At 40.1% G+C, this 16666-nt stretch overlaps 1 pseudogene; it reads left to right on the forward strand.

Annotated features, from left to right (window-relative positions):
* Window positions 1–2115, forward strand: part of LOC111147222 — a 7079-nt pseudogene extending 4964 nt beyond the window's left edge.
* The last annotated feature ends 14551 nt before the right edge of the window (window positions 2116–16666 follow it).

Here is a 16666-nt window from a genome sequence, read left to right on the forward strand (position 1 = left end):
GGACAGAGATCACAAGTAGGCAGAGAGGCAGGCAGAGAGAGAGAGGAGGAAGCAGGCTCCCTGCTGAGCAGAGAGCCCCACACGGGGCTCGATCCCAGGACCCTGGGATCATGACCCGAGTTAAAGGCAGAGGCTTTAACCCACTGAGCCACCCAGGCGCCCCTGAAATATTATCTATTAAAATTATTATTATGCATCCTCTCTTTGCCATCACCTCAGACTTAGTTTGAAGAATCATCGTCTCTCACCTGGATTATTGCAATCCCCTCCTACTGTTTTCCTATTACCAGTCTTTCTGCTTCTTACTCATTTCCCACACTAAAACCAGCATTCATTTTTGGAATAAAAATCTAACTATTTTACTTCTTAACATCCTTTGGTGATTTCTTAGTAGCTTCAGAATAAAGTCTAAAGTTCTTGGTATGATCAGTAAGGCTATTTATGACCTGACTTCTGCTCAGTTCTCCATTTTCACTTTCTACTTTGCATGCTTTAATGTAACTGTTTTGAATCTTCCTCGTACTCATTCCTCCATTCCACCTAGCAACTTTCTACTCATTTATCCAGATTGATCTTTGGCATCATGCTTCCTAAGAGCCTTCTGCAACCCTCCACATTGGGATTAAGAGTGCTTCTACCATGCGGACGAAGCTGTCCACGCATCAGTATCATCCAAAGCAATGCCTAGTGAACTGTCACCCAACATATCACTGGGAGGCCAAGTCTGGGGGTCCTAGTTCCTGGGATTGCATCATGGACACCCTGTTGCCTGCTTCATCTTTTTCATAGCCAATCTGTCTTTTTGGATCCCTGTAGACAGGAAGGGGCCAAAAGAGCTTCAGAAGAGTTTGGGGTACATGTACTAGATAATCTTAATCATAATGAAGGCAAAGATCACCTATTGAGCCCTCAAATGCTAAGGATGGTACTTTGCGTACATTCTCATGTTTCATGGCAGCAGTCCTTTCAAGTAGGTACTATTGTTATATACATTTTACATTAGAGGGAACTGAGCCCTAAGTTCACACTGTTCATAGTTGGCAGAATGGGAGTTTGGGCTGAGAACTTGCCTGCAGAAAAGCCTGTGCTTTTGATCTGAGCTCTGTTTAGGATGCCTTCCCTGTCTGCCCTCCAGTGGCACCCCCGGGCTATGTGGATTATTTCCTCAGCACCAGTTTAAGAGAGGACTAGGAGGCTTTGAGAAACCCCACAGTGCTATCTACGGCTCAGTGGATTGCTAATTGAGAATGGGGTGCATGGTGAAATGCTCACAAAGCTCAAAAACATGTGTCCCTGTGTTGTTGTTGGTGTAAAGAAAATGCTCACACCCATGGCTAAAGCTATGTAGTGGTGGAGGTCAAATTGGGAGGTTGAGATTAGATAAAATGTGAACTGAAGAAACTATAAGTTAGCGTGAAAGAAAAGAGTATGTTATTCTGAAGGTTTGGCTGATTAATCTATTTTCTTATTTCTCTCTCTGCCCTTTCCTCATCCCTTCCCCTCTTCAAGCAGGGAGATAGTCCTGTGCTCATTCAACTCAGGGGAAGCAGGTGGCAGGACAGAAAGCAGAAATCCTAGCTTTGGCTTTTAAAAGCCAAAGCCCCCTAGCGGTGTCTTGGTGGCTCAGCCAGTTAAGTGTCTGCCTTCAGTTCAGATCATGATCCTGGGGTCCTGGGATTGAGACTTTGGTGGGGAGCTTGCTTCTCCTTCTCCCACTCCCCCTGCTGTGCTCTCTCTCTCTCTCTCTCTCTGTGTGTGTGTGTGTGTGTGTGTGTGTGTGTGTTAAATAAATAAATAAATGTTTAAAAAAAAAACCAAAAACAAAAAAACCCAAACCTAAGCCCCAAAGAGAGGAGAAGATTCAGGGCATGGATAATGTATCTTGATAAGAAACATGGGGGGGAGAAGGATTTGTTCCCTTTTGAAAACTGTCATTCCTGTTTACAGTGGATGAGGGTAGAGGAGTCTATGGATCCTGAAGGAGGGACCAGGCCCTCTCTTCTTGGAAGTGTGCTGGGAAGGGATGCCTGTGTGGTTTATCCAGGGAGACCTATAAAAGATCCAAGGTCTCAGGAGCAGGCTACAGAAGAAGCAAGAGGGCTCACTCAGATCTGAAGAAGTCATACTATGAAGTATGGTGACCAGAAGGTGCCTAGAGCCTTGGTGCTCCAGAAACAGCATTCTCTCTGGACACAGAAATGAAGGATGTCAAAACAGTCTGAAATTGAGTTTTCGGCCAGCCCTAGGATGAGTGCTCAAATAGAAATTAAACAAACATTCGAATCATATCAGCAGTTCTGGCAGGCAATCTTTGCCTTGTGTCTGGCTGGAATCACCCCAGATGCCTTTCTGCCAGCTGCTCATCCATTCCAGGTGGACAGCTTTGTGAGATGTCTTATTCCAGCAGAGGTACTGATAGCCTGCAGGGCAGGGGCTTCTTGGCATTAGGCTCAGAAGCTGCCTGCTGATCAGCCCTTGTGCCAGTGGGCTCTTTGAATAAACCACTGCAGCTGTAGGACCAAGACCTCTGTATGTCTTGTGCCTCCAATAGTCTTGAGAAGTGGCACATAAAGGACAGGAGGCAATAAATAGATGAAAGGGGAAATAGGAGTTGAGTTTGGGAAAGAGGGAAAAAGAACTGGAGAGCAAAGAGAGTCAGGAAAGGAGAAGGACTTGGAATTGGTTTGGGGCCTCCCAAAGCTTGTTGGTGGCTCTGGTGCTATGAGCTGTCCCAGGCGGAGATGTGTTGGCTTCTCCCTGGACTGTGAGGCTCAGTGAGTATTGTCCAAGTAGGGCTGAGCACTCTGCATCTCTCCGAGAAGGATCGGAGCAGGGGAGGGAAATGAAATTAAAATGTTTGGCCCCACCAGCTGTTGACTCAAGCTCATCCTGTTGAAACATTTCCTTGAGAAGGGATAAAAATGGGGAAGTAGACATCTGAAGCTGTCCTTTAAAAGGAGCGTCTTTAAACAAATATGCTGCAAAAATTCACTTGAGATAGGGCTCTGTCCTGTCTCAGGCTCAAGTGGATTTCAGAATCTTTAGGTGGATGAGACTTTCAGTGTCATCTATCCTTCCCTCACATATTGGTGCACTGAGGCCCACAGAGAAGTGATTTGTTCAGCTCTTTCAATTTGTTAGGGGCAGAGCTGAGTCTTGAACTGAGATCCCCACCAGCATCCCAATATCTGATGATTCAACTGAAGGGATTTGCTGAAGTCACTTTTTATAGAGGTGTGGGCAAAGTTAAGAAAACCCACATGGGAGGCAGCTAGAAACTAGTGATAGCAAGAAGCCTTTGTCTCCCCCTAGGCCTTAAAGAGGTCCTCTGAGAGTAGAGCCTGGGGGAGAGGTTACCTGAGCTTTGCTTGTGCAGGGACACAGCCACTGCCAGAGCTGTGGCACCAATGCATGGAGGAAAAGAGGAGGAAATTCCCCAACCTCTTTTCTCTTACTCCTGTCCCCTGTCAGTGACTCTCATTGGGCAAACCCAACAAAATGCCTGGATGAAATAGTCCAGAGAGCCCAGCTCCTCAGAAATCGGAGTAGGGCAGAGAACAGATCTGGGGGTGGAGGCAAATGGAGAATAGTCAGAAGTGCACATCTCCTGACTCCCCATTTAATATTCTTCCCAACATAATTTTCCTCTGGACTCTGGAAATTGGGTAAAATGGATTGAGTTTAATGTTCTCCCCTAAAGTGGGGGAAGCATTGAGCCCTCTGTCTTAGGAGTAGAGATTTTCTAGTCTTCTTTTCTGCAATGTGGATTCTCTTCCACTCACCACTAGATGAACTATATAGAGTTAACTGCTGAGGGTTTTAAATCCATTCATTAAAATTCCATTTTCTCTGAGTAGTCATAGTAGTTTCTTGGACCTAAAGTCTATCAGCATCCTTCTCAGTTTTTCTTTTTTTCACCACTAACATGTGGCCAAAGAATTACATAGAGATTCTTCAGTGGTGTCTAGATGTAGGGTTTACGCTTCCCCATGTGATAGAAACTTGAGAACTGTATGGGACAGAGCCTTCTGGGTTCTTGTCTTCCCTGCTTATGGAATTTTGTTCCCAGTTCCTGAGCTTTGTATCAGAATAAGCTGTATAAAGACAACACAGGGACACCGGGCTGGCTCAGTTGGTAGAGCACGTGACTCTCAGATCTTGGGGTTGTAAGTTCAAGCCCCACGTTGGGTGTAGAGATTACTTAAAAATAAAATCTTTGAAAAAACATAAAGACAGCACAGAAGCTGGAGGGAAAATGGGGCTGAAGGAAGAGTCCTTATTATCTTTTAAGATTTATTTTTTTAAAGGTTTTATTTATTTAATTGTCAGAGAGAGGGAGAGAGAGAGCATGAGAGAGAGCACACACAAGCAGGGGAGCAGCAGGAAGAGGGAGAAGCAGGCTCCCCACTGAGCAAGGAGCCCGATGCAGAACTCAATCCTGGGACCTGGGGATCATGACCTGAACTGAAGGCAGGTGCTTAACTGACTGAGCCACCCAGGCATCCCAAAATTTATTTTTCTTTCAAAAAATTTACCTGGCTTTTTAGTGAAATGATAATCCATGCAGTTTACATAAATTATGTCATACTTTGCATATTATTCATGAACCTGATTTTTTTATTTAATGCTTTTTTCAGATTTATTCTTATTGACAAATAAATGTGCTTTGATTTGTTCATTTTAATTGCTATATAGTATTCTAGTATATGAATTCAAATAGTTTATGTCTATGTCTACTCACTATAGAGAAACAAGGTGGTTGTTAGCTTTCCATAGTCATAAATAATACTGTAGTGAACATCTTTATGCATGGCTCTTTATGCAATATGGGGAGCTCAAGGGATGGTAAGGTAGAAGGGCAAGGAGGAGCATTTCTCAGTAGAGTGGGCATTTAGAAATGTCAACCTTCATTTACAGATTCAGCAACATTGATTGAGCACCTGCCATGTGCATAGGGCATTATCGTAGGAAGAGGGGAAAATTGAGATGAGTAAAGAAACCATAGGCCTTCCTTTAATGAATATACATCTTGTTGAAGGGGAAATTAACACAAAATAAATGGAATATAGCCCAAGTTTAGATTATGACTGCTATAATGGAAGTGTGACTATGGAAATAAGAAAGAGAATAACTAACTCTGAGGGAAAACCTGGGAAGGCCTCCAAAGGCAGCGACTGCCTGGCCTGGGACAGAGGAGACTCTGGGAGGGGGACGTAGAGCAGATGGTATGCAGGTAGAGCCAACAGCATGGCCAGTCACGTACCATGAAAATGCAAGACACATGTAGAGAGCTAAGTCAAGGGAATCGGAATTGGATGGAATGAACCTTAGGAATGCTGTGAATTTTGTAACCAGACAATCACTCTTTTTGGTGATCTAAGCTGCCACCTGCTAAAACTCACTATCAAAGCAGTGCCAGCTCCTTCGACGACCCATTTTATATCCATACCTTTGTTTTTGTTTGTTTGTTTTTCAAGTTTCTTACCTAGGTCTAAGTTTTTTACCTTCTGTATTTATCCTTACTGCATTTCCATCAGTTCTTTTTGGATGGGTTAGTAATACCAACAATAAGTAGTTGCTTAAATAATAAAGAATAATACATTTTCCCCTTGCATTTACCCTGAATTAGAGTAGTCTTTACCTTTTTCTTCCCCCCTTTTTGTTGTTGTCATAGTAGGTAATGTTCTAGTAATAAGTGTAGTTGATTGCTTTCATCACGCATTTTAAATGAGGCTCTTTTTAAAAAAGATTTTATTTATTTATTTGACAGAAAGAGAGATCACAAGTAGGCAGAGAGGCAGGCAGAGAGAGAGGGGGAAGCAGGCTCCCTGCTGAGCAGAGAGCCCGATACAGGGCTTCATCCCAGGACCCTGAGATCATGACCTGAGCCAAAGGCAGAGGCTTAAACCAGTGAGCCACCCAGGCGCCCTTAAATGAGGCTCTTAAGGCTCATTACTACTCAGACTTCTCTATGTTAATCTTGCTTTTCAACAACTGTACTGATGTGAATTTGTAAGAGTTCTTTTCAGTCATATAGAGTGAGTTTGGTGCAGAATTAAATGTCAGATATTAAAAGCTGATTGGTTCAGACTTGATTTCCCAATAAACACCATTTTTACAGAGTAGGAAATGATTTAGGTTTATGGAAACTTAACTTGAGTTTAAGTTAGCGGTGTTCATGGGAGCCCTAGGAGAGACGGTGTAATTGAGTGGAAGTGATGTGTACAAATTTTGGGACATGTTCTTAAAATGAATCTGCTTCCCCTCTTTCTCTTGCCTCTTGGGAAGTGGTGGTATCTGGAACAGACACTTTGAAACACACATGGACACATGTATGTAGGATGGCTGAACTGCTCTCCCACGTTGGATACCTGGGAGTACTCACGGAGCAGAGCTTGTAGGCCCAGACTGTCCACCTACTTCTGGTCTCTTAGAGAAGTAAACTTCTGTGTTATTTGACCCACTGAAGTTTCAGGTTTCTTTGTTATGGTAGCTTAACCTAGAACCTAACTAAAATATCTAGTTAAAAAAATTATCAAGTGTGGATGAAGTGTATCTTTTTAGGAAGGGTGGCAGGCCAGCAGATTTTATTTTTTATGGACTTTCAGCAATTTTCTTTTTCAATATGAATACCTTTTGGAGAAATCTATTCTCATTTTCCCACAATACCCACCAAACCTTATTTTCTTACATGTACTAGATTCACACATTTATATTCTCCTCCTTGTTCCTGTGAACATTTGGGTTTGTTACTCCTGGGAATAATCCTGGTTTTTTGCAGGTTAAAAACTCTTATAACGTAATATGGTAATAATCCAGGTTTCTTTAAGGTTCTACAGTCTGGACATGATAACGTAGATCAGATCACATCACTTACTGACATTTAATGGGGCCTGAGAATTACTCTTAGGAGTGCCATTCTGTTGGGGGCATCTTGATACTGAATAAACAGGCCAGATTTAACTCACTCGTATTCCTGGGGGAACCAGATAAGGAAAAAATTTAATAGGGTTCATCAAGGGGGATGAAGATAAAATGTGTCACAGCCCAGGAAGCAGAAGAGCTTTGGGACTGCTCTGCACTTGACATGACATTTGATGGGATAGTGGTTAATGAAGCTTGAGAATTTAAATATTTCAATCCCTTAAGCCAGCATCAAGTGAAACAAAAAAGTCAATTTTATAACTGGAAAGAAGTGACATTTTCTTCAAAGCTAGCGTTCATCTTGCTTCCTAGCATAGCCTTTTAGAGAGCTGTGCATGTGAGGAAAAACTTAGGTAGTGTCTTTTGGGAGCCCTGAGCAGAGAGGGGCCTTCAAGGTCCAGGAGGTCCAATGTTTCATTATGAAAAATTATGTGGGTGAGGATAGAGCTGGGAATCTCAGATAACTGATTTGGAGTTGGGATTAGAAACCGTGAAGTGTGGGAACTAGAAGTCGAAATGAGTATGAGTTTTTGCATGGCATAAAATCACATAAAATTCTAAACTAGAGTTCAACAAAACAATTGAGGCCTCAAGTCTCTGTGGAAATCCAACTAAGAGAGTGGCAATCTACATCAAAATGCTGAAGCATTAAAGCAGAACTGTATAGGATGTGTCCCTTGTTTTATAGAGGCTGATTAACTAGAGAGGGGACCACTCAAGACTGGAGTGAAGGAGGGGTGGGCTGAAAGTTTAAAATGGTCCAGAACAGTGTTTCTCAAAATTTGTCCCAGAATCACCAGGGATTTGTTCAAAATGCAGATTTTTGGGGCCCCAGTGGAAAAGGAATGAATTAAAATACCTTAAGGCTAAGAGGATATTTTAATTTTTAATATTTTAGATGAGTTTTTACTTAGTTTCTGGGCAATTTGAGACTCAGTAACAGGTAGTTGAAAGAAGTTTGTCCAGAGAGCACTAATCTGCTCTGATGTTCTAGGGCGTTGTCAACATTTACAGGACTCCTAATATGTTCCAGGCACCGTGCTAGGTATTGGAGATACAGTTAGGAACATAAACATTCCAGTGAAAAGACCAGAAAAATAACCAAAATATTTCAGTACAATATGGTAAAGGTCTCTATAGCAGAGATTGGTAGAAGAGGCTCTGGGGCCCTGCCTAGGGATGAGGGAAAAGATTCATAGAGCAAGTAACATTTGAACAGGTTATTAAAAGATAAGCAGCAATTTTCCAAGTGAAGAGGAGCCATTCCTAGCAGGTACTGGATGGAGGAGGAAGGTGTAAGGTATATATGAAGGGGAGCCAGACCTTGAAAATGGTTTCAGGAGTGGTATGTTGAAGAATACATGTGCTTTTACTGTCTCAGGGTAATTTGAGGAGAATGTGCCTGGGTCAGTCTTTTGGAGGATTTGTCAGACCTTGTCAGCAGAGGTTCTTTGTGGCCATGCTTGCTTTTTCCTTGGGAGGAGAGATAATAGTGAGCAAGGTAGATGGGCCCTGTCATCTCAATTTTCAGTCTGGTGCAGAGAAACAGAAAGCAACGAAATACAGAGACTTTTTAGGAAGAGGTAAAAGCTATGAAGAGAATAAAGCAAAGATTTCTCTTTATGGAATAAGATCATCTAGATTATTTGAACAAACCATCCCATGGAAAGCAAATCTTGGAAGTTTATTGAAAGAGCTGACAAGATGGAAAACCAAGGGAAAGCTGGAGCCTAGAGAGGCAAGTGGAACAATGGAATTACTGATTCTGCTAACCTAAATTTGGGGAGGCCAACAGCCATGGAAGTTCAAGCGTTCCCAGGTGGAGCTTCTAGGAGGAGGCTCCAGAGGGCTCCAGCCTCAGGATAGGGTTGAACCAGACTTCTCAGTGCTGCCTGTTGCTTGTCTTCTCTGAGCCTCCGTTTTTATTCAAGTTTTCCTTATGGCTATCCAGTCTACTGTCAATAAATACAGTCTATTTTTCAACTTGGTCACCGCCAGTTTCTTTGTCTCAACCAGTTATTCCCCAGCCAGCACATTCCATTTCATATTTCTCCTTTTTATTCTGAACTTACAGAAATCTTGCAAGAATAGTATAAAGAACACTTTTTCCACCCTGAATTATTTGTAAGGTGCAGACCTAGTATCATCACCCTGGAATACTCTAGCACGTATTTGCCATACATCAGGACATTCTCTCACAGAGCCCTAACAGAACACCAAAATCAGGAAATTAACATTTATTCATTACTGCTATCTAATCATCAGACCCTCTTCAGGTTTTACCAATTATCCCAAGGATATCCTTCATACCAAAGAATTCAGTCTGAGATCTTCTCTTGTATTTACTGTCATGTCTATTTAACCTCCTTCAGTCTGGGAGTTTCCTAGTCTTTCCTTGACCAACATGACTTGACTCTTTGGAATATTACAGGACAATTATTTTGCAAAATACCCCTCAAATTAGGTTTGTCTGATGTTTCCTCCTAATTAGATTCAGATTATACATTTGGCAAGGAGTGTTGTGTGTGGGCAGGAATGTCACGGAAATGATGCTGTGATCTCATTGCATCCCATTAGATGATACATGATTTTTATTTGACCCATCACCAGTGATATTATCTTTGATAATTTGATGTTTTTTGCCAGCCTTCTCCACTATAAAGTTACTGTTTTTCTTCTCTCTGTAATTAATAAGAATTTTGTGAAGAGGTACTTTGAGATTATGAAATATTCTGTTTTTGAAAATGTTATCCACTAAGCATCCTTTGATGGTTTTGTTCAATTAATTATTACTATGATAACAGTTATATGGTGATTTTCTTTTTTTTAATTTATTAACAGATAATGTATTATTTGCCCAGGGGCACAGGTCTGTGAATCATCAGGTTTACACGTTTCACAGCACTCCCCATAACACATACGCTTCCCAATGTCCATAGCCCAGCCACCCTATCCTTACCCCTGCTCAACCCCCTGCAACCCTCAGTTTGTTTCGTGAGATTAAGAGTCTCTTATGGTTTGTCTCTATAATGATCCCATTTTGATATGGTGATTTTCTAATTCAATCATTATTTCTGCATTTATCAGGTAGCATTATATTGTGAGGAATAGGGTTTTTTTCCCCTTCCTATTTGTTTATATATATCATGGATTTCTGTTGTATTAAATGGATTAGAATCTAATATCATTATTTATTTTGATGCTGAAATGGTCCCAGATTTGGCCAGTGAGACACCCTAAAGCTGGATCCTGTTTCCCTTTGAAATGTACCTATTATTCTTTGAGCTCATCCTTGCTTTCCAGTCTAATATGATGTTCTAGGCCAATCTTGTACTTGCCCTTCCTCAACCCTAAATCCAACATTTCTCCAAGGAGCACTGGTTCCTTTTAAGAAAAATGGTATTTAAAAACCAAGATCTGATAACCAGGTCTGCTCATTGTTACACACACACACACACATACTTTTTTCTGTATTTATTCCTATATCTCTATACTGAGACCTATGTGTTCAATACTCATGAACTAATAAATGAGCTAATATATTTTTTAAGATTTTATTTATTTATTTGACAGAGAGAGACACACTGAGAGAGGGAACACAAGCAGGGGGAGTGGGAGAGAGAGAAGCAGAACTCCCGCCGAGCAGGGAGCTGGATGTGGGGCTTTATCCCAGGACCCAGGGATCATGACCAGAGCCCAAGGCAGACGCTTAATGACTGAGCCACCCAGTGGTCCCTGAGCTAATATTTTCAATTTCAATCCCATACAACATTTGTAATTCTCTTATCCAATAAGAAGAAACTTGGTTCTAATTATCCTTAACATATTAATAATTAGATTAACTCTCCTTGTATGTAATTAATCTCCTGTAACAATCACTTTTCCCCACTCCTGCCCCAGGCAGATGCTGTACTTCTCAGGTTCTAATACCCAACTCTGGGCTGCCACAGCCCTCCTCCCACCACGGAGACCCCCTCCTTATCCCACTCAGGCAATAGTACTGCACATCAGGTTATATCATTACTCTCCAATCTGTGCAGGAGCCCTTGCCATCCTACTGAGATTCCTACAACTGCCGTTGGCCCTGACAGCACTCTACCCTCAACACAGATGCCTGCTTTGCTTGGTCCACATAATGGCTTTGGACTATATTATTTAGAAAGGCAGGAGCACAGCCAGGAAAAGCAAGAATGTTGGAAGATAGGCAAGAAGCTGATATGTCCTTGTTGGGGATACTTAGAAAATGAGTAAACTGGGGAATGGTCATAGAAAGCTGGTAAAAGTAGATAGTGGAAAAGTAGATATTTGTTTAATAAGGCCTTGGAAGAGCTGAAGGATGATGCAGATGGACCTCAAAATTGCACAGGAGGGCATCAGAGGAGACAGGAACTGAATGGTGTGTAAGGGAAGGGGGAGGAGAATTGCAGTAGGTATTTTGACAAGAGGTTATTTATTATGGATAAAGCTAACTCTACATTGTTGAGGAGGGAGTTGAGAGATATTGAACAAATAGGTTATCCATAATGTCTTATAGAATAGCCGGGTTATTCTGGGCTGTGGGAATGAGGCAGTTTCCTTGAAGCAGGATGTAGGAACTCTGAGTCATAATCCCTATTATTGTGCAAATTTATACAACAAAACAAAGTGAATTTATAAACATCTCCACTTTACAAGTCTTCTCAAGTTTTCCTTATTGTCTCAAGTGAATCCCTAAGTTTTAAGCTATTTCTCTAAGTAGTCACTCCCTAACAGTTTTAAGAAATATAAACTATGCAAAGTGGCTATCTCTAGAAACTTCTGTACTACAGTAAGGTAATATAGGAGCATCTCATAGAGATACGATTGGTGAATAATTGGCTCTTCTTTCACAAAAGTCAATATTTTCAAAAAATTAATTTCATCATGTACATTTTAACATGTTTGCTGCTATTTAAATATTTGGCATTAAATTTATAAATGATAACATTTCGAAAAGCTTAGCGTTCTGCCATTTTTCTGTCTCATAAAAGGGAGCAATGTTATTTTAAAAAAGAGAGAGAGAGAAGAGAAGAAACAGTTTAGCTACTTAACTATGCCTAGAGACTGGCTAAGAATCAAAATGGTATATTCCTAATTAATAGTTGATTTATCTCCATTATTTTTCTAGCAAAGGAAAATGTAGGAATATTTTAGTATTTACAAAGTGACTATTTTAACAAAAGTTATGAGTATTTTGTGTTTTACATGGGTTTTTAAAAAACTTCTCTTTTCTGTTTTTATATGTCTCAAAGTGCTTCAGAGTCTATAAATCTAAAACTCTTCTTAAAATAAGGCTTATTTTTAAAAAAGGCTTCAGAGGGCTCTAAGAAAAATGAAAATATGGCCAAAGAAAAATGTAATATCAACAGCGTTAGGAAGAAATTGAGACAATGAACAGAAGAACTGCCTTAGGAATTGAGAGAAAGGCAAAAGAGGGGAAATAAAGTTTAGAGAAATTATGCTTCCTTGACTATGGGTTAGCTGCATTAATAGACCACACTCCACACTTTCCTAAGAAGAATAAAATTGAAGGAAAGGACCTGAGAAATCATGTAGTTCAACTCTACCATATGAAACCCGAGGAAGTTAAAGTTCAGAGAGACTGAGGAACGTGTCTGAGGTAAGGAACCATTAGGGCTCAGTCGGTTCTTAAGCCTCGAACATGGCTTCTTGGGCAGCCATCTTTCCTCATATCTCTCTGTCTCTTTTGTAAGTCTCTGCAGTTCTCCTTGTAACCTCAAATCATTCTTGGTGTTGTCTTCTTAGACTAAAAAAGTATCATTACTCCAAAGAGATCAAGGCCTAATAATTCCTACAAATTTTGATCTAATCTTGGTTAACTATAAACCAGCAGCAGAAAGACTAGTGAGAGGAGGGGTGTGGTAGACACTGGTCAGGGAATGAAGAGAGAATGGAGAAGGGACATGTGTGCAGTGTGGTTGGGAAAGAATGTGTGATGGAGGATGTGTTGTTGCACTCATTAAATACTCTTTTTTCCCCTCTTAATTAGTTGGCTTTTACTTAATAAAGCAATTCTGGCCTTGGTACGTTAAGTAATAATGATTATAATCATAATGGCCAGAAATCGGGTTTATGTACATTCATATCAGTCTGTACAGAGATCTTCCTAAGACGCTTCTTTTTTTCCCTCTTAAATACCTGAGGTAGGGGGTAAGCAATTTTACCAATAAATGAAGCTGGGGAATATTAAAAGCTAAATAGGATATAGTATCTCTGAATTCCCTTCTGACCTTTATGTGGCAGCAACCACTGTGTACATGTTTTAAATTTTGCATTTTTCTATTTTTCTTTGCATCAGGTTCCCACATAAGGACACAGTTCATATTAATGCTATCCTGATAGATGCCCACTGCAGTAATATTCCATAATTCTATCAAGTGGCACTTGGATTGTTTCCAGTTTTCATAATCTCTAAGTAGCCTAGCTACAAACTTCTTTATACAGCTCATCTTTGGCTTACTTTTAGATTAATTCTTCAGGATGTACCTCTGAAAGTGAAGTTGTAAAGTATCATGTATAATCATATTGTAGTTCTTTTTCTCTTCTTGCCGGATTGCTCTCCGGAAGGAAGCAACTTATAATGTTTACAGTAATAACTATAAATTCACACTGATTTATCAATATTGGGGTTTATTGTTTATATTTTTTAATAGCTATGTAACATCACCTGCAGACTTTTAAAATCTCCATTTCTTGAATTGTTACTGAAGCAGTGTTTTTTTTAAAATTTGTACACTTTAACATATATCTCTTTTCCAATTAAAGAATATGGTTATATATATATTTGTATCATATTATTTATGTATGTTGAATGTTAAGCTTTAGTTATGTTAATCACATTTCTTCTGTTCTGTTGCATTCTTACTTATTTATATAGATTTTACCATATTTTGTTTTCATTTTTATATTTACAAAGATATCCATCTTTTCTCTGATGTCAACTTCATTATTTTCAGTATTTAGAATAGTTTCTCTACAGAGATTCCAAATGCTTTCTTTAATTTTATTTCAGTTCTTAATTGCTGAAGACTTTCAACCCAGCTGGAACTTATTCAGGATATTATGAGTAATATTGGACCCACATTACATATTTTTTCAACAGAAGTCTTATTGTGTTCCTTCTCTGAGCCAGCACTGTGCTACGCATTGGCAGTATTAAAGAAGGTGATATCTTTTTTTTTTTTTAAAGATTTTATTTATTTATTTGTCAGAGAGAGAGAGAGAGAGCACGCGAGAGTGAGCACAAGCAGATAGAGTGGCAGGCAGAGGCAGAGGGAGAAGCAGGCTCCCTGCTGAGCAAGGAGCCCGATGTGGGACTCGATCCCAGGACGCTGGGATCATGACCTGAGCCGAAGGCAGCGGCTTAACCCACTGAGCCACCCAGGCGTCCCTAAAGAAGGTGATATCTTAAGGGCATTTTCTGCCCTCAAGGATCTTACAGTCGAAGGGCCATATAGGTGTGACCAACTACAGAGCATTGTGCATAGTGTTAAGATATTGATACGTAGAGGCATGAAGGAACATCAAGCAGGGTTATCTAACCCAGTCTTGGAGAGTCAAGGAAAAACTCCCAGAGGAAAGGGATGTCTAATCTGAGACTAGAAAACCAAGTAAATTTTGGCCAGGTGAAAAGGAAACAGAAAGGTGGACTATTCCAGGCAGGGAACAGCAAACACAAAACCTGAGCCTACAAGACCTAGTGTTTCTCCAGGAAAGTAAGATAAAAGATCAAGGGCTTAGAATGTTTCCTGTGCTTAAAGTACTTTGAGAAGTAAGCAAAATAACCTTATACATTTTTGGTGACCTGCCTCAGCTTTCAGTCTCTCAAATAAGTCACTGAGGCTAGGGGATCTGGCTATGGCCCAGGAAGAGACCCTATACTTGCCATTTCATTCCAGAGAGAAAGCCTGGACCCAAGTTGGGGGGCATAGGATGGACAGATGATTGGTGCCAATATTTCCTAAGAGGCTTTGAGAAATGGGCCTCTTTTTTTAAGGGCCTGGTACTAGAAATACTTAATTCAGTTGGCTTAAGAGAAGGGATCAGGAAGGAATCAGGATATTTGGAATAGGGTTTAGCAGATCATAAATATTTGAGCATAGACTGTAAGGTGAGGGGAAAGAGTACACATACTGTCTAAGAACTTTCCATCTTCTTTTTTAATGTTCAGGGAATTAGGCATATTTTAATGCTTTAATGAAATCCAGTTTTATTGCACTAAAATGGGAGAATGTGGCAGCTAAAATTTTGGCTTTTTGTTTTTATTAAATACACATTACGTGTCAGAATATTGTAGGGGAGGAAATACTTTTCCTTCTATCCTTTTAGATTCTCTGCCTGGGATCCTACATATTAGACTGACAAAAGACAGGTTAATAGAAAAACAAACAAAAATTTTTTAACTATTGCAAAGTACATACACATGGGAAAAACTTAGTGATGAGTAACTCAAAAGGATAGTTAGAACTTCAGGCTTATAAGGGTGTCTGTGTAGCTCAATGGGTTAAACATTTGACTCTTCGTTTCCTGTCAGGTTATCTTGTCATTGGTCATGGGATTGAGTTCCATGTCAGGCTCTGCACTCAGTGGGGAGTCTACTTGAAGAATCTCTCCCTTTGCCCCTCTTGCCATGTGATTGCTCTCACTGTTCTCTCTCTCTCTCTTAAATAAATACATATTTTTTTTTTTAAGAACTTCAGGATTATATGTCATTTTCACAAAGGACAATACATTTGTAGAGAAGGGACAAGACAAAAGGAATTTATGACTTCAGGGGCAGCAGACTGTGGAAAGGTAAATATAGGGGAAACTAATGGAAAATAAAGGTCGTTTTAGTAAAGTTTGTTATGTAGATTCCTCTGATGCCATCTCTAAGCTGATGAGTTTAAAGTCATCTTTAGTGATTAAGAATTGACTTTCTTTCCTAGCAAAGAGGGGAAAGGCAGAAGGCTTTTCTTTTGTCTGCTTCTTCTCAGCTGCCTTAAGCCCCTAATAATCTGTATGTTAAAGTGGAATGTTTTGGGTGGCATATTCTGATCTCCTACAATATGATCCATTTTTGTACAAGTTCCCAGGATATAGGTGAAAATGCTTTATCATTAAAGTTTCCCTGTATGCCTGTTACAGCATTACTTATTATATTATTCAGCTTCATAATCCCATGTATATTTTTTGTCTCCTTGATTTGCTTCATGTAATTAACCAGACCTTGGTCTATACTCTAATACAGTTCTCCTCTGAATGGCTTTCATCTGTTTTCAATTTACCATTGCTTTTTGAAGCCACCTTTGTAAATCAAGAATTTGTTGCCAAATTGTTTCAGTCATGAAGTCTTGGAATATGCTCCTTCTTTTGAAAGGAAGTGTCAGCTGGGTTGATGTGCATTGTGATCTCTCCTATTTTTCTTTTTTTTTTTTATTTTTACTTTTTATAAACATATAATATATTTTTATCCCCAGGGGTACAGTCTGTGAATCACCAGCTTTACACACTTCAAAGCACTCACCATAGCACATATCCTCCCCAATGTCCATAACCCCACCCCCCTTCTCCCAACTCCCCTCATCCCAGCAGCCCTCAGTTTGTTTTGTAAGATTAAGAGTCACTTATGGTTGTCTCCCTCCCAATCCCATCTTGTTTCATTTATTATTCTCCTACCCCCTTAACCCCCTATGTTGCATCTCCACTTCCTCATATCAGGGAG

Source organism: Enhydra lutris, unplaced genomic scaffold, assembly GCF_002288905.1.
Source record: "Enhydra lutris kenyoni isolate GAN:26980312 unplaced genomic scaffold, ASM228890v2 scaffoldscaffold16, whole genome shotgun sequence".
Classification (NCBI taxonomy): domain Eukaryota; kingdom Metazoa; phylum Chordata; class Mammalia; order Carnivora; family Mustelidae; genus Enhydra; species Enhydra lutris.